Source organism: Polistes dominula, unplaced genomic scaffold, assembly GCF_049000335.1.
Source record: "Polistes dominula isolate Pdom_NZ unplaced genomic scaffold, Pdom_raw_medaka contig_73, whole genome shotgun sequence".
NCBI lineage: Eukaryota > Metazoa > Arthropoda > Insecta > Hymenoptera > Vespidae > Polistes > Polistes dominula.
The window spans coordinates 8,867,576-8,894,681 of NW_028300951.1; the positions used below are offsets into that span (position 1 = coordinate 8,867,576).

The 27,106-nt window shown below is 27.9% G+C and overlaps 1 protein-coding gene across 4 annotated transcripts in view; it reads left to right on the forward strand.

Annotated features, from left to right (window-relative positions):
- Positions 1–27,106, forward strand: part of LOC107067873 (uncharacterized) — a 59,672-nt gene that overhangs the window by 1,399 nt on the left and 31,167 nt on the right. The window lies entirely within an intron of this gene.

The following is a 27,106-nucleotide window of genomic DNA, read 5'->3' on the forward strand; positions in this document are numbered from 1 at the left end:
TTTTTTAAAGCAATTTCTACACCGAAATGGATTATCGTTTTACCTTTGTGATCTCACGTGGAATAAGTTTCGCTTTAAAATGCATCAGATCGACTCGAATAAACTCGACTTTAAAGACAAAATTTAAAAATATTTTCAATTCGACAATTTTTCTTATAGTTCGATAATAATTTTTACATGTTATTTCTTACATTCATGAACATCGTAGTCCTAAATAAATCAATCAATCAATCAAAAAAAAAGAAAAAAGAATTTATAAGTGATTTAATTAAAAATTAATCGAACTTGATTTAAAATTGACAAAATTTTGAAGGAATCAGATTTGATTATTTTTTTTCGTTTGATAATTGATTTTATTGATTTTTTTTTTTTTTTTTTGTAAAATATGTTAAAACTATGGAAAAATCGTTTGTAAATCATATGTAAATGAAAACAACTAGTCGTGATCGTGTAAAGGTTAGAAAAGTAATTTTCAGAGTCGATGATCCGTTCTAACGAGGAATAATATCTAAGCTTTGTCTTTTACCCTCTTGCAGTATACTGCTCAAACGAACTTTTTCCCAAAGGGGCAGTACTGCAGAAGTAGTGAACTAGTTGTAGGAGAGAAAGAGGCGAGAAACTGCACCACGATATCGTTTGTCGGAGGTCGAGGGTTGAAACCCTCCTTCACGATTCTTTAAACAGGCTGAACTTCGACTGCTAAATGTGCGTTTCTTTAAGCTTCGTGTATTTTATAGTTTTACTCTTATACAAAAATATATTACATATTTCAAAAATAAAATATATATATTATACTATTGTATATATTTTATATTTAATTAATAATTTAATATTAATTTTATTTGTTGTTTTTGTATTTAATTTATAATTTATTGTATTTTTGTATTTAATTTATAATTTATTGTATTTTTGTATTTAATTTATAATTTATTGTATTTTTGCATTTAATCTATAATTTATTATATTTTTGTATTTAATTAATATAATTTAATATATATATATATATGTTAATTTATTATTTTAAATATTAAGTTCAATGTTACAGAGTACATTCAAAAAGTTTTCATTTAATTACTTTAGATTAAATCGTTATTAATTTTTTATTATTTAAAAATTGCATAATATACATCATGCATCAATTTTTTTTTTATCTCAATAGTAAGACTTTTGTAATAAATGTCAATTTATTTGTAAGAAAAGAAAATTCCATGTAATTTTTAATCAAAATATGATACGTTTATTTTTCAAAGAGAGAGAAAGAGAAAAATTGTACGAAAAAGAAGAAGATGGAGAAGAAGTAGAAGAAGAAGAAATACGTAACATTTTATGGAAATAAGGTGCATGTAGAGTGAACGAAGTTTTAAAACAGGTGTCATATTCAAAAGAAATGGCCATTTATCATATACCGTGATACTTTCCTTTCTCTCTCTTTATATATATATATATATTTCTTTTGCTCTTTCAACCTTTTTTCTCGAAGTGAAGGGTGCGTGAAGTTTACACGTAAAATTCTCTTCCGCGTACAACTAAATATTCCATCTTACTGAAAAAAGAAATGACAATGACAATGACAACAACGACGACGATTTATCATGGAAGAAAATTTGCGGTGCGTTACCGGCTTTAAAACTAAACGCATACACACACAAAAAAAAAAGAAAAATAAGAAATATAACCAACCAGGTACAAATTTACAATCTACAAATGGAGAAGTAAAAAAGAATCATCATTCATCATTTAAAATTCGATATACTTAAAGTTGATATATTTTTCTTTCCCCCATAACGTTTCTTTCCCTTCCATCTTAAAAAAAGGAAAAAATAAACAAAAAGTAAGAAGTTGAAATTTTCGTCGGTTTGAATCGTAAATGAAATAAACAGAGTCCTCGTGATCTTTCTCGAGTATATAAAAGAGTACTCGAATCCCTGCCCTTCTCGATCCTTCGAAGGAAGAACCATCTAATTGCACAGGACTTTGGAATACGCCCTTTTCTATCTTCTCTCTCTCTCTCTCTCTCTCTCTCTCTCTCTCTCTCTCTGTCTTCCCTTTTCCTCTCTACTCCCTCCCCCTCTCATTCCCCTTTTCGTATTCTCGAGTACGGAAAAGAACCGCGACGTTTACCGCACGAGAAATTAGATTGGTCGAGTTCTCTTTTTAATCAGTTACGTCCTTTCACCACTCGACTTATTATAAGTTCTAACGTCGCGTCGTGCCACTTCAAATTCCTACTAACTAACTAACATAAGAGTTAAGTATATACATAATTACTTATGAAAGAGTATTAAGGATTATATAAGTTTTTGTCCTTTTTTTTTTAAGAGAATAAACGACAAGTTTGCTCGAACTTTTCAATGTCCATTGAAGATCAGATTTATTTGATGAATGCTTTTGATATTTTGTCAATTTTGTTTCATAAATTATATTATATATTGTTGAATATATTTTATGAATTAATTATATGTAATTAATCGTTCTTTAAAGTCTTTAAAGTTTCTTTTAAAATATATATATAGGGGTTTATTTGATAAATACTTGATTTTGTCATTTTTTTTCATAAATTATATAATAATAATAATTCGATATAAATTATATTATATTATAAAATATATTTTATAAATTAGTTATATAAGTAATCGTTCTCTCTCTCTCTCTCTCTTTCTCTCTCTCTCTCTCTCTTTAAAGTTTATTTTATAATATATATGGTATTTATTTGCTAAATATTCGATTTTGTGTCATTTCTTTTTATCAATTATATATCATGAAATATATTATATATTTTATAATTATTTTTTATAATATATATGAGATTTAATTGCTAAATATTCGATTTTGTATATTATTGTTTTTATAAATTATATATTATAAAATATATTATATATATTATAATTTTTTTCATAATATATTTTATATAAATTATATATTTTATAAATTAATTATATATAAGTAATCGTTCTCTCTCTTTAAAGTTTATTTTATAATATATATGGGATTTATTTGCTAAATATTCGATTCTATTGTTCTTCTCATAATTCATATATTACATTATAAAATATATTTTATAAATTAATGATGCAAGTATAATCATTCTTCTAAGTTTCTTTTTCTAATATACTCAGGACATTAGTAACAATTAGTTATAATAAGCTATAATAAGTTATATTTTCTATAAAGAATAGAAAAATATATAACTTGTATTCCTTTAGAAACATCATTATCTTGAAGTTATTATCGTACATCATCTTAACGGATGACGATGACATCCTTGTCGCGTTCATCTTAATGCCGTTTAATTCTCCGTTATATAGCAAAGATATAGCATTGTGTTCGTCAACTCGTTCACTGCCGCACCCTTTCTTCTTTCACTTCACCTTCCTCCTCCCCTTTTTCCCTCCATCTCCTCCTCCTCCTCTTCTTCTTCTTCTTCTCTCACTTCACCTCTCTTTCTCTCTTATTCTCTCATTCTCATTCTCGTTCTCGTTGCTCTCTGTCTCTTTCTCTTCAATTACACTTTCAACCCTGAAATTACCTGTCATCCGAATGACAAATCATTCCTACGGGAACACGTCTGTAGTAAAACGTTTTCTCTTATGTTCGTTTATTTATATTTCTTTATTTTTGTTTTGTTTTGTTTCATGAGTTGTATAATATCTAGGAAATAGATAATGAATCATGAAGTTATATCACAGAAAGTTAAGAATTATTTGTTATATTGATAATTAAATTAATTGATAATTATGTGATTTTAACGAATGATATTTAAAATTAACTATAATTGATTTATTTCTATCATGATTTAGTTGTTCATTTTTGATTATCTATGATTCGATCATTTCTTTAATTTATAATTGTAATTTAATTTTATTCTCATAATTTTTGATCGAAATAAAAAAAATATAGAATTATAAAATTACTTAATGTATTTTACGAAAGAAATATTTGCTAAGATTTGAAAATTGCTAATAATAAGATTTTGCATAACTTAGATCCCCCCAAAAAAACCACGTTTAAACAATTATTATACTTTATTATACTTAAATAAGTAATACGTATACTCTCTTCACGAATACAGTTTATTCCTTGGAAGAAAAAGTAAATAAAAAAAGGATAGAAAAAAGTCGAGTAGTATTATAGCAACAGTAACAGCTGCTGCTTGAACTCGATTTCCCGTTAAGGAAAATAAGAATCTAAGAGGGTGGAAAAGATAGACGATAGTTGTGGATCAAGCTTGTCACAAGGGGGTTGTCGAGTTATTCTCATGGCGCACTTTCTCTAAAGACTTCTGTCTTGAGAACAAAATAGATAGATAGATAGATAGATGGACAAATAGATAGATAGATATACAACGAATTAGAAAGAAAAATAATAGCAAAGATAGAAACGTAAAGATGAATAGGATTAAGGATTAACATAAGAATCGAAGATGAAGATTTAACGGAAATAGATTTTACAGATACATTTTTTCTGATTATCTAATGATATATTGAAATAATATTATTAATTAAAGCATACTTATTAAAAAAAAAAAAAGGGGAATATAAAAAATGCTGTCTGATATAAATGAGAAGTTAAATAAGATCAAAAAATGTATAATAAATACATAATACGTAAATACGTAATAATGCATAAATACGTAATATAATACATAAATACGTAAATAAAATAATAAATAATAAATAAATACGTAAAAAACAGGAAAACCTTGTTTGTTTAAAGGCTAATGAAGAAGGGTCAAAAATAGGGTAGGAGAAAGGGATATAAAAGATTAAGTAAACCAAAACTCTCCGGGTAATCCAATGTTTTATTTATAAATATTGATATTTTTATATTTCAAAATATCGAACGTATTTTGTTCTATTAAAAATCTAACACAGTCAAACATGTAATAGCATTGACCTTCAAAAAATGATTTGCAGCGTGTACTGCATAATTGTTTTTACACGTATTCCGAATACATGAAGAATGTAAAGAGAATATTAAAAAAAAAAAAAAAAAAAAAAAAAAAAAGAATAAAACAAAGTATCTATAATTTATTTCACGTATACTATTTTTCACTCTTTTCTTTTTTTTTCTATGAATTTCTTTCTCTCTTTTCTCACACTCTCTTTCTCTATACTTATCTTTTTCTAGATACTTTTCTCTCCACTTATCTTTTTCTACTTATCTTTCCCTATTTCTTTCTCACTCACTTTCTCTCTTTCTGTTGGCATGGGAATGGCAAGGAAACAAGAGAGAGAGAGAGAGAGAGAGAGAGAGAAAGTATAGCAGAAAGTTAAAGGGGTTGTGAGGGGTGTGAGGGGTGTACTAGACCTACCCTTTTGCCCTCCATTCTCTTCCGTGTTTTCCCTTTTCTCTTCCATCCTTCCCCCCTTCCCCCTTACTTTCTTTCTCTCTCTCTCTCTCTTTCTTTTTCCTTCTTTCTTTCATTCATTCTGTCATTGTCTTTCTGTTTTTCCTCTATCCTTCTATCTTTCACTCGCTCACTCACTCACTCATGCATTCTGTGTTTCCACCCTACGCATTCTACTTTATAGTGCTGAGCTGTCGCGATTTAGTGTCCCCTTTCGTTGCTACCGAACGCAAAACCACCCCCTATCTACTCTCTTTCTCTCTCTCTCACTCTCGTGCATACTTTGCTCCCTTTGAGTGCGTTTACCACCAACGTTCGGAACGCACGGAATCTCTCCCTGCATGCAACTCTCTTTCTCTCTCTCTCTTTCTCTCATTCATCATTCTCTTTCTCTCTCTCTCTCTCTCTCAACATGCTGTAGTTTCTGTCGACCTGACGCAACCCGTCACTTGCCTCCTTTTTCCGATTAAAACTTGCTTAGAGGGATTAGAATATTTGTTTTTTTTTTATTTTTTTTTATTTTTTTTAATATTTTCCAACCCTAACGATGTCTTTTGATCGTCATTTAAATATTCTTCTCTCTTGCTGCTTTTTTTTTATGTATGGGATACATTTTTAGTTTTCATTGGATCAATCAATCGAAGGGTAAAGATTTTATTGCCAATATAAAATTTAATTTGAAATAATTTATATCTTATACACTGGATACGAAATAAATAATTTTCTTAGATATTTTTGCACCTTAATATAATGCAATAATTTATTTAACCCTTATCGGTCGTTAGGTTTTTATATTGATGATTCTCATTTGTAAGGTAAGTTATTAGTGGTTTTAGTAAATATTTTTTTAATATTTAACACACAAACAAATAAAATTATTCAGTATTATAAGAATAATTTATTATTTATTATCAATTATTTATATTGTTGAAGTAGTACTACAAGTTTATGAAATAACACTTTAATGGCTGTTTATACAACATGTGTGTGATAGCCGGAACACATTGGCCATTATTTTATTTATAACTTTATATATTTAAAATTATATATAAAATTAATTTTGTTATTAAATTGTTGTTTTTTGTTAATTTTTTCGTGAATGACAATAAAGTTTTTTTTATAAATTAATTCTTGAAAAATATTACCGGGACCCTGACGAAGTTTAACTGCGTACACTTGCGGCCATTAAAGTGTTATTAATTATTTAATTATTAATAACATATTTTTATTATTTGACAACTTTAACGACCGATAAGGGTTAAAATAACGTACGTATTCTTTCTCTTACATAAATAGGATAAGAAACAAATTATTCTCTTGCAATTAGATATTTGTATCTTACAATTAATATAATTCAAAAATTTATTTAAAAAAACGTATGTGTAATTGCTTCGTATTGTCAAAAAATAAATAATTGAATTAACCCTTTTCATACACGTGTCTACTCTCAGCCACCAAAGCCTTTGGTTTCTGGTCGTATGTCTGCTTTCAGCCACCACACAAGAAATCGTGCTAAACTTATATATATATATATATTAGGTCGAGACATAAATAACTTCCGTTTTTTATGAGACAAAGTATGGCGTTTCTGCGACTGATAAGTGCAAGACACCTTTCATGGAGTTGTTTTGCACTTTTTGCAATTGTTGAACGTATCTATTTGATTTTGCTCCAATATTACCTTTAAAAGGTTCGTCAAAGTCGGAAATACGTCCTGCACTCGGTTCATCTTTTAAGATCAAATCTCCAGAACGGAATTTTACAAACCAATTTCTGACTGCCCTATCAGTTATCAGTCCTGCACTGTATACGCTGCATATTTTTTCAGTTGCCATCTTAGTTAGTGCTATCGCCTTGTTTCAATTCCTAAAGCATTACATGTATCGAATATGCACTTTTCACTATCCATTTCAGTGGTTAAGAAAAACGGTTAAATGTAACATTGACTACATAAAAAAGTTGACAGAAGAACTAAATCCTCATCTATATAGTGATATCGAAAATCCGTTTGTTTCGGTGACTTATAGCAGATAAATACGAAAAATAGATTCTACATAGCCGCATCGAAAGTTACTTATTACTCGATCTAATATATATATATAAGATTAGCTCGGTTTCTATATATATTTTATATTTATTTTTACATAATATGTATCTTACATATTTATGTAAACAATTATGTATTTTACATAATAAAAAAAATATATATATATATATATATAAATTAATTCCGACCACTACGATATCCATTTCCAAATTGAATACGACCGAAAAGGGTTAAATAAAAAGAACAGAAAAGAAATTATTCTTTTACGTATTACAAGTTATATGCATACGTTAGTTTCTTCAATATGATATATATATATATATATATATAATTTTTTTTTAATACTAACAATCTTCTCTTGTTATTTATCTCGATTTGTTAGTCATTACACGTAACGCCTATTACACGTTGTAACGGGTTACTAAATGTACGTGTCTTCTTATACAAGCAGACGAAGAAAACTTGTAATTCCTTCCTACGGACATGTATGAATATATTGGTGATACTAGTACGCGTATGTGTGAAAGAGAAGGAGATGGCGAAGGGGTTGGCGGGGAGAGAGGGAGGAGGTGGAAGAACTCGTGCATGGAATTTCACTACACGTCGATCTCTCTTTCCTCTACGAGCAATTACGACTCGATTATTATGAACACACACACACTCGCGTGATCCAGCATAAACGAACGAATAAACGAATGGAACGATCGATCGATATTATTAACTCGAGAGAATCGATCTTACGATGGACGATTACTGACGACGAAATTTAACGGTACGTTCTCAATAACGTTTATCGCGAACACTTTTCACTTCCAGGATTATCCGATTTTTTTTTTTTTTTTATTGTGGCCAACGGTTATATGCATCAATAATTTGGAAAGTTTTTAATTGTTTAATAAAAAAGAAAAAAATAATCAATAATTTTTATTCATCGGCGTATTTAAACAATCGAAAATAGTCTTTTTTTTTTAATTAACTCGACGAATTACGCAAACTATTTGTTTTTTAGTTAGTTTTTTATGTTTTTAATTCAACATATTTTTTTTATTCAATTTATATGAATGAATTTAATAATAATAATTATTGTTACGTATGTGTGATACGATGCATGCGAGAAGTGATTTTTTATTTCGAAAAAAAAAATATTAATATTATTTGTACAGTCAAAAATAAAATTTTCTGAATTACTTATCGATCAAATAAATAAATAATTAAAAATTCTTCCTATTTCTTTATTCGTAATGCATTCGCATACATGAAATCCTTATAAAGAAAAAAGACTTTTGAATAGTAATTTTGATTTAATTAAATTTTCATAGAAATACGAACGTAGTGTAGATTTTTTTTCTCGTCGCTTTTATTTAACACCTACAAAGTAATAAATAGAATTTCTACCTATCAAATTCTCAATGTATACACTTACGTATATACATTTACAACAAACTTGTAGAAAACGTGTTAATGTATTTTTCGTTGAGAATTTAACGATGGAAAGTTGTTTCATGGAGTTATTCGTAACTTTGCTTCTTCTTTTATGTTCCTGACGTTTTAATTAGATTCTCGTAGGAGTCATACACTTTCGAACATTATTATTATTATTATTATTATTATTATTATTATTATTTTTTTTTTTTATTATTATTACAAACGTTAACGTTGGAATAAATATTTTTCAATGAATAATTTACCTTTTTTCTTTTGTTGTTGTTGTTGTTGTTGTTGTTGTTGAAGAAAGAGTTCGTGCGGAAGGAATGCAACTCGATAATTAAAAAGGACCGTCTCACGTAATTGCGAAAACGTGAAACAAATAAAACGTACGGATAAAACAAGCCAAGTCATTGTTTTAAATGTCATATAACAACCTACCAACAAAGCTGCTATTGAATTTCGATCATCAGTTATTGCACAATCGAATTTTGTATTTGTCGATTATCGGTTCTCTTTATTTCAATGTTCTCGAATTAAATTGTATTTTTATTTTTTTATTTTTACTTATTACATTTTTATATATTATTTATAAAATTACAAGGATTAATGTTCATTCAAAATGTTTCTGTGTGGAAGGGGAGGGGGTCATTTTGAATTTCATTTAAATATGAATATTGTTTGATTACTTGTTATATTGTCAAAGAAAATACTTTTAATGAAATTCGATGCAATAAAATTGTGATCGTTATAGATATACATATACCACCCTATAATACCCATAGGTTTCTTCTTCCTATTATATGGAACCCTCGATGTATCGTGATTAATGTTTCATTTACATTTAGCAGACAGTGACAGTAAAAGTTTCATCCCGTGAAATTACACAATGCCAAAGTAGCAGCAACCCTCTACTAAATCCTATCCCTTTATCCCTCAAACCCCCTATACCCCCCCTCCCCCTATATTCCTACCTTCTCTTTTTCTCTCTCGCTTTCATAATCACCTATCGACCTAACGTGTCAACCGGTCTATCCTTAATTCTTATTAATAGCCGTTAACATGATTTCGTTTCGTGAAGCAAGCCCATGTTAATATCGATTTAACGAAGTAACAAAGTATCTTGACAAATTGCATTTTATATTCATTCGTCCTCTTAAAAATTACTCTTTAAAAATTTTTATTATTTTGAAACTTTTATTAATTTTTCTTCTTATACTTCGTTAAAATTTAACATCATTATTTCCTCCAATTTTCTTTTTTTCTTTTTTTTTTTTTTACGAACAATTAAACGAAACCAATGAAAATCACAATTACAGGTTTTTTTTTTTTTAATTTTTTTAGTTTGATTTTATTTAAATATTAATTAGTAATTTTTATTAAATTAATTATTACGAATTTTTTATTTATTTTAATTATATGAATTATTTATATATATTTAAATAAATGTTTTTCGATATCATTTGCATAAATTTTATTTACGATATTTAAATGGAATGATAAATTTTATTAAAAACTATTTCTTTAAATGAAGTTGTCATAAAAGTTAATCACAAAATAAAAAATAAAAAAAAGGTAGCAAAAATTAAATACCGAGAAACGTAGTATCATGGTCTCTTTTAACGACATATGTAAATCTAAAAAAAAAATAAACTATAAAAAAACAGGGATGTAAAAAAAATATTCGCGTTGATCCAAAAAAAAAAAGCAACACCGCAAAGGTTTACGTCGTTGGTTTCGTGTTTTTTCCTGCACTAGGTTAAATTTTCTCTTGGTTCGAATTGTTTAAAGTTTCATTAAAAAAAAAAATGGTGAGTTTCTAACTCTTCTTTTTCCATGTCTGTTACACTATCCCTCCCAACTCTCTTTTTCTTTTTCCAAATTTATATCAAAGTTTATGAGTAAAATATACAGTTTCTCTTAGTGTTTATTATTATATCAGCTATGCACTTGATTTTACTTTATTTCTAAACTTTGTGATAATATATGTTGGAATAATTTTTTTTTTAATTATACTTTACCGGCCATTACGTAATTTTTTCAAGTAACATGAAACAATTTTATGAAATAATTTAACGTTTTGTTTCTTCCCCATAAAATAATGTATACTTAATATTATAGAAAGAGAAAAAAAAGTTGTATTTGACGCAATCAGTATTATAACAATATTTTTCAGACGAAAAATATTTGTTATCGTTATCGGTAAAGAAAATGTCTCGAATATTTCATAAATGTTCTACCGTTAAGCGATTAGATAAATGTTCAATTTATTTGTTTAAATATTCAATAAATTAGATAGACAGTCATATTTCTTTTGTAATTATTAATAAAATGTAAGATAAGGTAGTAAAGTTTATTAGCTTTTAAAAGTGTTTCATAATGTATAGATATATGTGTATATATATATACATCGGCAAGATCAAGATAGTTCACGTTGTTCTAAGTGCTTTTAAAAGCATTAACTATAGGTGGCAACTAAGCGTCGTAATTATAGTCAATAAAGTGCAAGCATAGATAGATGAATTAGATACATAGATATGTAGGTAGATAGATAGGTAGATAGAAAAGAAAAGAAACATATTTCATTATAGGGTTCATTACAAATGATGGATATAATTAAGCTAAATTATGTCGAATGTTAACAATCTTCAATGATCTCGAATTGAGCTAATTTTGTTCCAAGATATTTATTATTATTTTTTTTTATTCTTAAAATAGAAATATAATAGCATTTTTACAAGATTTTCTTAATAATTATTTTAATCTTTCTTTTTTTTCTTCTTAATTTATAATTTTATCATAATTTTTGTAACGTAAGAATAATTTAATATGCAAGTTGGATAATTTTTAATAATTAGGTATTATTAATTTTTTTGTCTTACAATTGTATTATAATTATTTATATTTATATAATTTATAGAAGAGAAATATATGTATAAATAAATTTTATATATATATAATAAAAGTATATGTACATAAATTTTTGAAAAATAATACATTATATATATAATTTTAAAAAAATTATATATAATATTTATTATTTATTTATATATAATATATACTATATATAAGATTTATTATAATAAATTATTATAATATATAAATATTATTAAATAAATTATTATAATATATAAATAATATTTAATAAAATATTAATAAAATATAAAATATAAATATAATAATAAATTAAATCTATATATTAAATATTTATTAAATAAATATATATATATATATATATATATATATGTATAATTTTTCCAAAATTATATGTATTTTATATATATAATTTAAAAAAAAATATATATATATATATAATTTTTCCAAAATTATATGTATTTTATTTATATAATTTTTCCAAAATTATATGTATTTTATTTATATAATTTAAAAATATTATATTATATAATAAAATTATTAATATACCAAATTATATAAAACTATATAAATTTTATTATATTATATATATATATTAAACTCCGCTTAATTTAACTCGTATTATTTTAAAATGATTTATTAAATTCCTGCCTAACAATTGACAAAATTATTAATTAAAATTTCATCCACATGTATAAAAATAAATATAATATATAAATTTTTTTAAAAATAAATTCCTTTTCATCGTCATCGTCCATCTATATATATATATATATATATAAAATCCAAAATAATCAAAAATAGAAAAAAAAGTGTAGTAATACTCGGAATGTCTGAATCGAAGAATGCACAATGCATCTTCTCATTCTCGTCACTGCTGCTGCTGCTGAGAAAAATGTAGTATATCATTTTCTTTGGCACCTTTCTTTTTTTTCATTCTTTTTTCCAACCCTTCTTTTTCCAATTCAAAAGTAAGAGACCGACCACCTAGCAAAGTCTGTTTCAAAAACCGTTCTTCCCCATCTTTTGTGAACAAGTGCGTTGAAAATGTAACGTGTTAGGAAAGAAAAATGTGGGAGGAGGAAAAACATCGAATCCCGTTTTCTAGCTTTTAAAACTATTTTTGAACATCTTACCTGGGTCAAGCAAGTTTACCATTACATATTTACTAGCCCTTTTCTCCATTTTCTATCCTTTTGCGACCCTTATAAATCTACTACTAATCCTTCCTCCTACCACCACCATTTTCAACCTGTTCTTAACAGTATTTCTCTTCAAATATGAACAAATAAAATTGCAATTGTTATTTTGTGTATATATATTTATATATATATATATATATATATATATATATATATATATATATATATATATGTAGGGAAATTTTATTTAGAGTGAGAGATGCGTAGTGAACATACACCCAGTTTAATCCTACTAATAAGATTTATTTAAAACAGGTATTAGAAAAAGTACAATATTAGTTTCACAATCTTATGGTTACAACTTAGATGAGCGACTGTATTCTTACAACTGATACAACTGCGACTGTTACAACTGATGTCTAACTACGGCTACGACTGCTACCGCTCTACTTCTACGACTGAGACTGCTTTACTTCTACGACTGAGCCTGCTTCCTCCTTATTTCTTTCCACGTCTTTTATATCAGAAATGACCTACACCCCTTTTGAGAGGGAAGAAGCTTACAAATCTTACTAACCAATAGCATAAGGATCCACCCCATAGTCCACCGACAGGTACAGCCTATGGTTTTCGGTAGTGGGAACTATGCATACAGAAACTTAATCTAGCATATCGGAATGTTACCCTTTTTATGGTATCACATATGTTTACACAGGTATCTGAAATTTTTCAAAGGGTCCCGACACTGCACACATGGTTTTTATTACACCAATATCCTAATAATCCTTAAGGTTTGTTTATGGTTTTATGGCCTACCTGATCTTTTCTTTTAGTCTGAATAGAGTTTTCTTTTTCAATAAAATAAGATCTACAGAAAGGACTGAATACTAGTTTTTTTGTCTACTTCTGCTACATTTAAAACTCTCCTACATATATATATATATATATATATATATATATATATATATATATATATATGTAGTGTGTGTGTGTGTGTGTGTGTGTGTATGTGTATGTGTATGTGTGTGTTTCGAATCAAAAGAAATCGGTTTTATTAGATTTCTCGAATAAAACGACGAGTAAAAACGTCGTCTAAACTACGACGATTCTTCGTAAACGACGAACTTGGCAAAACGCCCGAAGAATTTCTCCGTTACGAAAAGAGAAAGAAGAAGGGGGTGGTAGGAAAAGGGGGAAGAAAGAAGGTTATCCTTTAGAATTAATGGCTTTAATCCAACGTTACTTTAAAACCATCTATAAACGCCATTCAAGCACGAATAGAAAATCAAATAAGAAAAAACAAGAAATATTTGAAAATAAATGTTGATTTTTCATTACAATTTATTTTATTTTGTTGCTGTCACCGATCAATCGAATATTATCGATTAATTGAGTATATTATTTGAGATCGATAATTTAAAATAGTGTGTTCAGTTTGTTTCGGTTCGTAGAATCGTTTCGTTTTGTGATTATTCGTGCGTAAAGAGTTGGACAGGTATGAAGAGAGGTTGTGGTAGCGGAGGGGGTGGTAGAGGGTGTGGAAAGGGTAATGAAACGCGAAATACGTTCGTAGATGTCTGGTTTACGTTCCTATTGCATCGCATAATAATTTATACACACTCGGTGTCAGCAGCGTGACCGTGCATATCGTTTGATATATATCAGGTTGGTAACCGTGGCTGTACATACACACCTACACTTACACAGATATATATTAGAACTTCTTCATTGGTATTATATGGAATGCTTTGTCAGACACGCTCGTTAAGATAGTTTCTTCATACGGACGTATAAACTATTACTTAAATGTAAGTGTCGTGACAATTTATTCTACGTGGAAGAATGATATTTGTAATAACGAATGGGTAATAATCCATCCGATGTAATATTTAATTTTTATTTGATCTATTCAAAAAAATAATATATTTCTTTTCTTTTTTTTTATATTGTAATAAAACATAAGTTTTATTATTATTAAAAAAAATTAATAATAAGAATTTAATTATCGTTGAATATTTTGGCACAATTAAATGTGAATGTAATTTTCATTGAGAATTTTTTTAATTAAATATTTTCAATAATTTTTTTTTGTTTCTCATACTATCATATTCTTTATCATGTAAATTAAAATTACGAGAAAAGGTGGAAATTATTTTTATATTTTTTTATATTTTAATAAAACATGACCTTTATTATTATTAAAAAAAAAATAAATAATAAGAATTTAATTATCGTTGAATATTTTGGCACAATTAAATGTGAATGTAATTTTCATTAAGAATTTTTTTTAATTGAAATATTTTCAATAATTTTTTTTTTCTTCCTCATAAGATCGTATTCTTTATCATCTTAATTAAAATTACGAGAAAAGGTCGAAACTATTTTTATATGTTATCATAAAAAGATATTAATTTAATAAGTTGTGTTATATGTGTGTTTATCTATCGAATATAAAACTGGGTAAAAAAGAAGTCGTAATTTTAAGTTCACTTTAAAAAGAGTCAAACTTTTTTCTTCTATCCTTCCTTTTGATCTACTTCTTCTTCTTCTTCTTCTTCTTCTTTTTTTATTTTTTATCTACTCCTAAAAGAAAAACTAAAAACTCTTTATCTGTATCTAGTAATAGATGTTTAAAAAAAAAAAAAAGAAGAAAAAAAGAAGGCTAGTTCGTTCGAGGTCAAACATAACATCGTAGATTGAACTAAACATTAAGAAAAAAAAAACCACCACCACTACCAACACTATCATTACCATTATACAACGACGAAAGTTAAAAAAAAAAAAAAAAAGAAAAAAAAAGAACGTAAAGAGACGTAAAACGTTGAAAAGAAACGTTTCATCTGACTTATTTGGATTAAATACCATGAATAAAACGATAGTTGTACTACTCTACTCTGAGAATAAAGTCAACATTTCTCACGAATAAGGAAAAATCCCTCAAAGGATCGTTCATTATAAACTCCAAATGGTGATGCTGGGTGATAGTAGTGGTGGTGGTGGTGGTGTTGCTGGTGGTACGTTTAAATATGTCAAGGTCGTTTCTCCTTGTCGTTTAATTGCTCTCTCATTCGTTTGCTACTCGAGCCCGAGCTCGTGCTCGTTTCGGAAACCTTCTCAAAACTCGAACATGACGAATAAAGTAAAGTGGGACTGAAAAATTATTCTCTCTTTTTCTTTTTTTTTTTGTCTATGTGTACGTTTGTATACGACAAAGAGAGAGATCGTGTGAATGTGTGTGTGTGTCTTTGTGTATTATTATTTAAGCGTACCAAGCAAGTATCTTTTTTTTTTTTTATTATTTGCAAGAACACACGTGGGAATAGAAAAATCACGTTTCAAAGAGAATGTATTTATTAAAGAATGAGAAAGAAAAATAAAATGTAAATATGGGAAGAGGGGGGTTGGTTGAGAAAAAAAGGGCAGATATGTTCGTACGAATCAACGAAATTACATTTGTGAGAATTTAACTCTCATTAATTATGATAATTGCTCGAAAACTTCCTTGTTTTTTTTTTCTTTTTTTTTTAAATAGAATTTACATTCGTTCATTCGTTTAAACCGGAAACTCTCGTTGAAAGTCTATGTACTACTTAAGTCGCAATAAAAATATATATATATACCTGATCATTAACAGGTTCGTTAAGTAAACCTCCCTTTAACATAATACGGAATCTAATCATTACTTTTTTTTATTTTTATTTTATTTTATTTTATTTTATTTTTTATTTTTTAAGAGAATGAGTTTTAACAAAACGATTGAAAAATAATGGGAAAGAAATTTGAGATAAAATGAACAAACGAGCAAACAATTGAATGAATGAATGAATGAATGAATGGATATCAAATGATTTGCATTTAAAAAAATAATAAATCGTTTGATAAGGAAAAGGACATGAATGATAGAAGTAACAAGTCGTTGATGATTTGAACGAGAAAATTGACACCACAGCGTGCCATTTACCGTAAGAACAGAGTTTAAAAAACCCCATGGAGCGTGAAATTTACGGTGCATAATGCAAACGGTGTTCGGAGGCTGGATTCTAAATATAGATACTCGAACTATTTACTTTGCACCGGCTTGATCGGCTCGGTGGTCCCGCTTATTATTTATTGCATCCTCTCTCTCTCTCTCTCTCTCTCTCTCTCTCTCTCTTTCTCTTTCTCTCTTTCTGTATTTCTCTCTCTTTTGCTTTCTTGTCGCGTGTGCGATACTCTTCCCCCTATTTCTACAAAGACGAAGAGTGGGAGGAATATATTCGTATTCAAATTGATTCCAAGAGAGCGAGTTTCTCCTCTTCTTCGCCACCTCCTCCTCCTTCTCCACCTACTCCTCCTCCCCCTTCTTCCTTTCACGATCGATCCTACGATGAAACATTCTCCACACACCACGATTCTTTCTTTCTTTCTTTACTTCTTTCTCTCTCTCTCTCTCATGGTATTTTTTTCCTGGTTGCATCTTAGATAGGTAGACACACCTGCGTAAAAATATGTGTATACTGGGTGTCCTGTAATTGGTTATACTAACTTTTAAATTGTACTATTAATGATAGTTTGTTACATGGTTACATATCAAAAGAATTCGTAATATGATGCGTATGATGTTTACTTTTTTTTATAAATTATTTATTAAATTATATTTATTATATATTATAAATATATTAATATATTTATAAATTATATTATTAAATTATAAATATATATATATATATAGTTACAGTATATATATATAGTTACATTAAAAGGATCCCTAATATAATACACATGATTTTTATTTTAAAAGTGATTTATTAAACTATAAATGATTATATATATTTATATATTTTATCAGGAATAATTTTATAAATGAGAAGATTTCTAATTTTTCTTTTATTAATTTTTATTTTCTAAATAAAATGCTGTATATTTTTGTGTCGTATTAATTTTTTTTGAGTATAAAATTTTGTGTATATTTTAAAGTCAATTTTCGTATAAAATATTATCTAACGTGATTTGAGTTTATTCGATGTGAAAGAAAAAGTAGGAAGTAAAATTAATGATAATTTTTTCTTATGCTCTTATATAAAATATTTCAAAGTAGGACAAGCAAAAAAAAAAAAAGAAAAATTTTGATGTATACTGATTTTATCTTCCCTTCTTTTTCTTTCCTCTTTCTATCTATCTATCCATCACTTTCCTTCTTCTTACATCTAATGTGAGATACATACACGAAAATCTTCAGAGTTGATGCATCGTTTATTTATTCGACCTTTACCAATGTCGTTTCTTTAACGTAAAAGAAAAAAGAAAAGGAAGAAGAAGAAGAAGAAAATGTGTAGCCTTGGTCGTGTTAGTCGTTGAGAAAAATGTCGTCCTCGATAACAAATCGAGGTCTCAAGTGTGATAGAAGTCACCTATACACCATAAGAGAAAACAGGAATTGGAATTTAAAGATAGTGGTGGGATGTAGGAGGTGGTTTTTTTTTTTTTTTTTAGAGAAAGAAAGGGGTGAGAAAAGAAGAGAAACAGATGAGCAAAATTCTTTTCGTTCCTCCTGTTCTTTTTTTTCTTTTGTGAGTGACGGATTTTTCCCCTCTTTTTAAAAAATATTTTTAACGTGATATAAGGTTGGGAAACACACTGTCAAACAGAAATCAGATCACAGTGTATACACAGCTTTTTAGATAAGATTTCGAAGAGTTATACTGACTGACTGTTGGGGAAAATGTATTGACAGCCCATTGATACTACCAACCCTTTAACAGGAAATTGGAATATTTTTCGTGGTTACTTTGCACTCTATCTATCTCTTCCTTTCCTTCTTTTTTTTTCTTGTTTTTTTTTTTTTATTTGTTTTTAGGTTTTTGGTATATCTATTTTATTTTTTCTGCCTCTCTCTCTCTCTCTCTCTCTCTCTCTCTCTCTTTCTCTTTCTCTCTCTAGTTTTTTTATTCGTGTCATTCTTTTTTCTCTTCCTCTCTTTTTTTTTTTTTTTGGTTTTTCTTCTCGTTGCAAAAAGAGGGTTCGCGTGAGCTCATAACTTTTTCAATCGACACGAGCCTTCGATATAAATCGTTTATGTGTATCCTCCCCCACCCCATGCTCCTCGTTTATGGGCTAAACTGGTCCAGTATTTTTATCATTCCTATCACGATTTTTACGATAGGATATTTTTTATCTTCTCTGGATTCGTTTGGGATTATGCCCAATTTTTATGTGGGAATGACAATGCGTATTATTTTTAGATAATATTAACAATTTAACAATATTGAAATTATTTCAAAGTTGATTTAGTTTATTTTTTTTTTTTTATTTATTAACACTTTGACTGTCATGTTGGTCATATATGACCGGCCACGATGATCATTGGTGACTGGAGCGTATTAACCTTTTACAATTGTAAAAAAAGTAAATGAAAATTGAAAGTTAGTGTATTTGAATATGACGGATATATAGAAAATATTTTGAAATAAAAAGTGCCCTATTGAACTATTACAATTTTTTATTAACATCAATTTATATATTATTATTTTGTTATTCTATTCTTTGAATAATAAAAATAATGCCGTGGTGTCCAAGGCAAAACATATGGCAGTCAAAGGGTTAGAACAACACCGCGCGTTTTATTTTAATGCGAGTTAATATTATATAAATTTAATATTACATAAATATAATATCATATAAATTTGATATATAAATTTACGTACTTACAAATATTTGTTTTTTTTTTATTTTTTATTTTTTTTTATAAAAAAAAACTAAATATGGTATGACAAGTTAAGCACGTAGGAAAAATTGAAATATTAAAAGTACTATAAGTAAATATTTAAAAGATATTAAAGCATAATATTATATAAAATATAATATTATATAAATTCGATAGATAAATTTATGAGCTAGCAAATATTATTTTTTCTTTTGTGAAGGAAAAAAGAAATATGGTACGACAAGTTAGGTATAAATAGGAAAGATTGAAATATTAAAAGTAATATAAGTAAATATTTATAAAATATTAAAGAGTGTAATATTATATAAAATATAATATTATATAAAATGTAATATTATATAAATTCGATACATAAATTTATGAATTTGCAAATATTATTTTTTTTTTTGTGAACGAAAACAAAAATATGTTACGACAAGTTAGGCAAGTAGGAGAATTGAATGAACGAGGAAGAAACGAGATAAATCGATTACCTGATGGCTCCAATCGAAACGTGGGCGGTATGCTATCCTTCGTCCTTCGTCCTGCAGCTAACCAAACGAACGATAACGGCATGTCCTGTACCTGTCCTCTCTCTCTCTCTCTTTTTCTCTCTTTCTTCATCTTTTCGAATACCGGATAAGGGACGAACGAACGTCCCTTTATTTATGCGAAGAACGTCGTAGCACGGAAACATTCCCATCGAATCTGCACGATACGCGTTTTCTCAGTTTGTATTGAAGGCCAATAATGACCGATTAGGTTTTTTTCTATTCAACTCGTGTTTCAACGATCATGAAACTTTTCGTTTTCAATCTCAACCCCTTTTTCTATTCTTTTTTTTTTTAATTTCTTTTTTTAATCCCGAACTTTCAAATAAAACAAAAACATGGAATATAATTAATAAAATTAATAAATAATATTTATTATTGATATAAATATTGGTTTGTTCGGAAAGTTCGTGCCGATTTTCGATAGGTGGCATAAAGTTTTTTTTGATGAAAAATTTGAAAAGTTTTGGTGGGATAAAATTTGTAAATTACCCTTTAAGATGAAGAAAGGTTGTAAAACAGAATGACACTTATATATTATTTAATAAATATATACTAAAAAAAAACCAAAAACTTAAATGCATTGCATTTCAATTATTTTAAGAGATATTTTAATTTTTATATCTATTTACAAAAAAGGTTCAATGTGGCGACCATTTGTATCAGTACACTTTCTGAATCGAGAAATTAATGACTCATCAACGTTTCTTGATGTATCTGATGTTATTTTCTTGCATTCATTGACGATACAATCCCTCTTATCGGCCATTGTAGTCGGAGGCTCAGCGTAATATTATACGCCAGTAGATTTCCTCAACGAAATACTCAATCACGTCGTACCTTTGATAATATTTTTACAAAATTTCACCAGACAGGGCAATTAGTACGCAAAAAGGCAATTCGTAATAAAACAATAACCAATGAAGAAAACGAAATTGCAGTGTTAACCGCAGTTACGATAAATCCATCCGTTAGCTCTTGCGAAATCAAAAGACAAGCTGGAATTAGCCGCAAAAACATTTTACGCATACTGATAAAGCACAAATACCATTCATATCATGTATCAAAGGTTCAAGAACTGACCGCAAATGACTCTTATCAACGTTTAGAATTTTGTAATTGCGCTCTCACTCAAAGAGACAACTTTTTCAGCAATATTATGTTCACGGACGAAGCAACATTTACGAAAAATGGATCAATGAATTCAAGAAATACCCATTTTTGGTCAACGGAAAATCCTCATTGGTTTAGACAAATGGGTAATCAACATTGATGGAGTGTAAATGTTTGGATGGATATACTTGGCGATAAACTTTTTTGTAAATAGACATAAAAATTAAAATATCTCCTAAAGTAATAATTATTTTACATAAATAGGTTATTACTTTTTTGTAAATAATATGAAAGAGCATCAGATGATGCCAAAAAAAATATATGATTCGGTTTAAAAAAAACATTAATGACCTTTATATGTCCTTTACACGTCCACCTACAAAAAAAAGGACCATCAGTATGAACCACTTTCAAAGCCATTTAACTCCATGTGAAACATTGTCTACTACGCGTAATAATAATAACGTAAATCTAGATGGTAAAATGTGGTGACCCACCCTGTATATTAAGATAACAGAATACACTGGTCATTAAAAATGTAACAAATATTTTTTTTTTTACGGTTATACTTGCTAAAGAATTTTCACTTCAAAAATATATATAAAATAATCAAGTTTCTGTTGTTATTTTTCTAATTATTTATGTACATACACATATTAGATTTATCATTTAAATTTACAGGTGTCTGATATCAAATAAGAAATTTACAAAAAAAAAAAGAAGAAAACAAAAGAAAAACGCGTAAATGAAATCAATTGAAACACGATTAATTCATTCCAGTGTATCTGTGAATTGATTTAATCTTCCCTTTTCACCCTGTCAAAGGAAAAGATCGTCTTAAACGTAAAACAATTTGGGGTGTATTCCTTTGTATTCTGATAATGGGGAAAAATAAAATGAAAAAGAAATGAAAAAGAAAGAGTCGTTGATAGTCGCGCTATAAAAAACAAAAAACAAAAAACAAAAAACAAAAAGAAGAAAAATATAACAAACTCGGTGTAAATTAGGATCTGTTGTAAAATTAAAGAGAAATAGTGTAGGAAAGAAAGGAAAAAACAGAACAGAAACAGAACGGAAACAGAACAGAACAAAACAGAATACAAAAAAAAGAAAAAAAAAATAGAATAAAACATAACTGCAATGAAAAATCTTTTCGTTGGTAGAACACGAGCAATAGAAATGATTCCATCTCGTCCGAAAGTGGTCCAGAAGTGGTGAATATTTGTCCTTCCTTCCTTCCATCCCCTTTCTACCTACCCCTTCCCCTTACAACAACAAAAAATATACAACAAGGTTGTTGCATACAAAGAAAGTATTTCGTTTTAAATGTTTCTTTTCTTTACTTTACTTAACTTAACTTTACTTTACTTTTTCTAGCCCTCATCCCCAGTGTTGATAATAACGCGAGAGTTAAATAAAGATAGAAAGGAAGAAGGAAGTAAAGAAAGGGGAGGAAGGGGTGGGAAGAAAAAAAATATTACTCGAACAATGACACACGACGTTATATTGTACATCCCTTAACGAGCCTGAACGAATACCAATCTCGAATGGAATTATTATTCTTAACGGCGTTTACAATGAGTTCCTACTTTTCTTTTTTTTTTTTTTCTTATTCTATTTCTTTCTTTTTTTTTTATTCTCCATGTCCTTTCTCTTTTTAACATTTTATTCTTTCTCATTCTCCTTCTCCTCCTTCTCCTCTTATTCTTTTTCTCTTGAGATTTCTACCCCCCCCTTTTTGGACCGTTGATGACAAAGGACTAGGATAATAAGGGTCGACGAGGGAAAGAAAAAGAAGAAGAATAAAAAGAAGAAGAAGGATGATAAAGATAAAAAAAAAAGGGATAGGGAGAAAAGGGATTTTCTTTCTCGACCTATTCGAAGAAAGAAAAAGTCGTCTGATTTTTTTTCTTTTTTTACAATGGTTACAATACCATTCGACTTATCGATGTACGTATATAAGGGATGATTCTTATTATCTCTTGATATTCGTGTAATTTGTTACAGAATGCTTCGTTTTTATAAGTAACTCGTTTTACATGTTAGTATTAACCCTTTGAGTGGTGAATACTTTTAACTAAAATATTTTGTAGAAACGGAATAATTTATTATTAACTAGATTCTAATAATAGATTATATATTAATATATATAATATAATATAATTATATGATTATTAATATAATAATTAAAATATAATTATAATTATATTATTATTAATAATTAATTATATATTATATATATTATATAATATAATATAATTTTAATATATATAATTTTAATATAAAATTATATTATATATTAATTTTATTATTAATTTATTAATTAACATTAATTAATATTATGTTATAACATTAATATTATATTATTATATATAATTATAATATAATTAAATACCACCTAAAAATAATTATATAATAATATATAATTTATTATTAATTATTTATATTTAATAATAATATATTTAATAATTAAAGTTACTGTTTCTGAATATAATTTAATTAATTAATATAAACATAACATTATTTTACATTAATATTAACAAACACGTATGTTAATAGACTACTCTGGTAATTTTTACCAAACGCATATATGCGTCCATAGCACTCTAGGGGTTAATTTATTTCGAGTAGAATGATTCTTCTTTTTTGTACATGTGTAAAATGGTAAATGACAAATGTAAATTTGTATGATAAAAAAAATGTTCCTTGTGTTTTCGAGTAAGAATGAAATTATCACCATGGAGAATTCGACTGAGATAGAAAATCAGATTAACCAAGGGGTGGTTCTTCCTCTTCTTCTTATTCTCATCTACGAACTTCCTTCGAATTTCTCTAAAGGGTGGAAAAGAGATAAAAACTATTTAAAAAACAAGAGAGAATGCGGAAAAGGGCTAACTTTAGCAACTAATTAAAATTCCTAAAGTAGAGATTCTTGAGTTGGGAATCTACTTTTGTAGTTTATTTTTTTTATTTTTTTTTTATATTCCTTTCCTTATAGGAAGGAAGGAAGGAAGTGACTCTTATCTAATTTATCGTAGTTAACGTGTTATCTTTCTTTACACTATCTAACCCAATTGACTTTGTAACTTTATGATTATAAAAAAAAAAGAATAGAAAACAATCAGATGACAGTAGAATATTTGTACAATTTAAAAATTTCTATATTAATTCAATAATTAATTGAAAAAAAAAACATTTGTAAAATGAAACTTGCAGAACCCGTAAATTTCTTCTTTTTTTTTTTTGTATAAAATTTCGATATGAAGGATAGAACATTTGTTCAATTTGTAAATTCGTGTATTAATTCAATAATTAATTAAAAAAACAAAAACATTCGTAAAATTAAACTTGCAGAACACGTAAGTTTCTTTTTGCTTTTTTTTTATATATAAAATTTCAATATATAAAGGAATATCTGGATGAAACTACTAGGACGTTTAGATTACAGTAATCAAGGACGACGAAGCCCTACGTAAATCAAACTAACTCGTCTATTTAGAGGATCGTTCTGATAGGATTAAATTCGAGCTCACCTACCGACGATCCTTTAATACGGAAATTCGTGCTCGTATCTTCTTGCACATTCTACACGTAATACGTACACATACACGCGCAAACACGTATATGTATATTTATGTACATATTAATACATATACATAAATCCTTTACCTACAAAACCATCATCACGCAAGTTGCCTATCACCGTGTCGACATAAACGTTCCTCTTCCTTATTCTCCGTTAGATCATGCTCTGACACATGTTTCTAATCTAACCTTTTTCTTTAATCTACGAAGTAGTAGAAGAGATCCAACGTTAACGTAATTTAACTATATAAAAAATTAGGTTATTATAATATATACATATCTTTGTTTTGTATTTGTAAATGTATACATATATATACATCATTAATTTTTTATTTTTATTTCTAATTAAAATTTTCTTTTTCCTAATCTTTAAAAACAGTTTGACAAATTTGACATTAGCGTCATTTAATTGCATAAAATTAGGTCAGTATACATATTTTTGTTTATTTGCATATATATATCTTAATACATATAAATTACGTGTCACGTTGTTTGTCCGCAATGGACTCCTAAACTACTGAACCGATTTTAATAAAATTTTGCACACTTTGTGCAGTTTCATCCAATTTGAAAGATAGGATAGTTTATATCTCAATTTATAATCGCAATATTATTTTATAGCGAATTATTTGTTTATTAACAGAGACTCATGATTATCTCTGTTAGATCGATAAGTTTCTAACAGATGATGGTATAAGGTAATTCGTTGACTTAAAGACGTGTGTATCGGACTGATTGTGAGCCACAGCAACGCGTGGCGGGGCACCTCTAGTATATATATATCTGTTTCTTTTATCCTTTTTTTGTAATTAAATTTTCTTTTTCATATTCTTTAGAAACAGTTTGATGGATTTGACATTAAGCGTAGTTTAAACGTTCAAGGTTATTACTTTCATCTATTTCTCGTTGATCTATTATATGTCTCTTTTTAATTTTTTTAAAATCTTTTTTCATTATCTTTCTTTCTTATTCTTTTAATATCCTGTATTCAAGAGTTAAGAAAGATATCCTCTTATACTATTTCAAAGTCCTTCTACGTTCAATAAATCCAGTCCTTGCGCAATGCGGTATCTTTGTAGAGTCAAACGTAATACGCTAGGTACTTCTATTATATACATATACATATACATACGTATAATACATATGCCCGTATGGTTAGTGAGTTTCATGGTTCCATGTTCAAAGGATCTCACTAATGAATCTTTACGTTCCAAAATGTAAAATATAATTGATTATAAAGGAGAATAAGAGAGTTCAATTCTTTATAATAGAATAAAAAAAACTTACCCACACACACGCACATATATATATATTTTATTTTACTTCGATACCAAATATCATTCATATATTTATTCCTAATATCCAAATAATTTTCATTAATTTTGTTTTTCTCCACGAAACAATAATTATTGCGAATAACAAGTTAAATGAGAATAATTAAAAGAAAAATTAAACAAAAGTTCAATCCTTACAATTAAAAACAACTAAACAAATGTGGTTCCAACAGAGTAATTGCATTGAAAAAAATATATATTTCTACACTCGAGAAGCTTTTTTAAGAAATCAGGTGTTCCATATTAGACGCACTTATCTTAAACTACTTTAACAGAAATATCATTCTTCGAGCTCCAATAAATCTCATATATACGTTCTCTCTTTATTAAAGAAATGAAAATAAAATAAAAAAATAGAAGAAAAAATTATTCCAGCTCATACTGTACCTTCATTAAAGCTTAAGTATCTTATTCTTAAGAGTAGTACGACGACGACGACGACGACGACGATGATGATGACGACAACGACAACGACAACGACAACGACAACGACCGTAGTAGAGTCTACCAGTTACCGAATTAGAGCACCCTTCGACTATCATAAGAGAAAAAGAGATCAAAAAATGAGAGACAAAAAATAAAGAAAACAAGAGGAAGGAACCCCTTTTTCCTTCCTCCGATTAGTATGTAGATGATCATAGTCATTCTAGTACCCGGTTTGCCTCTTGAATAAAAAATTCGCATAGTGTTTGCAAAGTCGTGACGTTAAAAAAAAAAAAGAACAGATAACACGAAAATGAAAAAGAAAATAGAAAGAGAAGAGAGAGTTGGTAAAGAATGAAAAAGGTAAGGGATGATTAGTGAGAATAAGGGAGAAGAGGACAGAGGGGGTGGATAAGGGAAGGGGTGGTGGTTAGGATACGTGGGTGTAAGTTTCTCTTCTCCTCTTTGGTTGATCCGCATGCTAGGGGTTGCGTTACGTCACTCGGGATAGAATATATATTCTTCAACCCCCTACCCCATCATCACCACCACCACCACTACCACTACCAGTGCTACTACTACC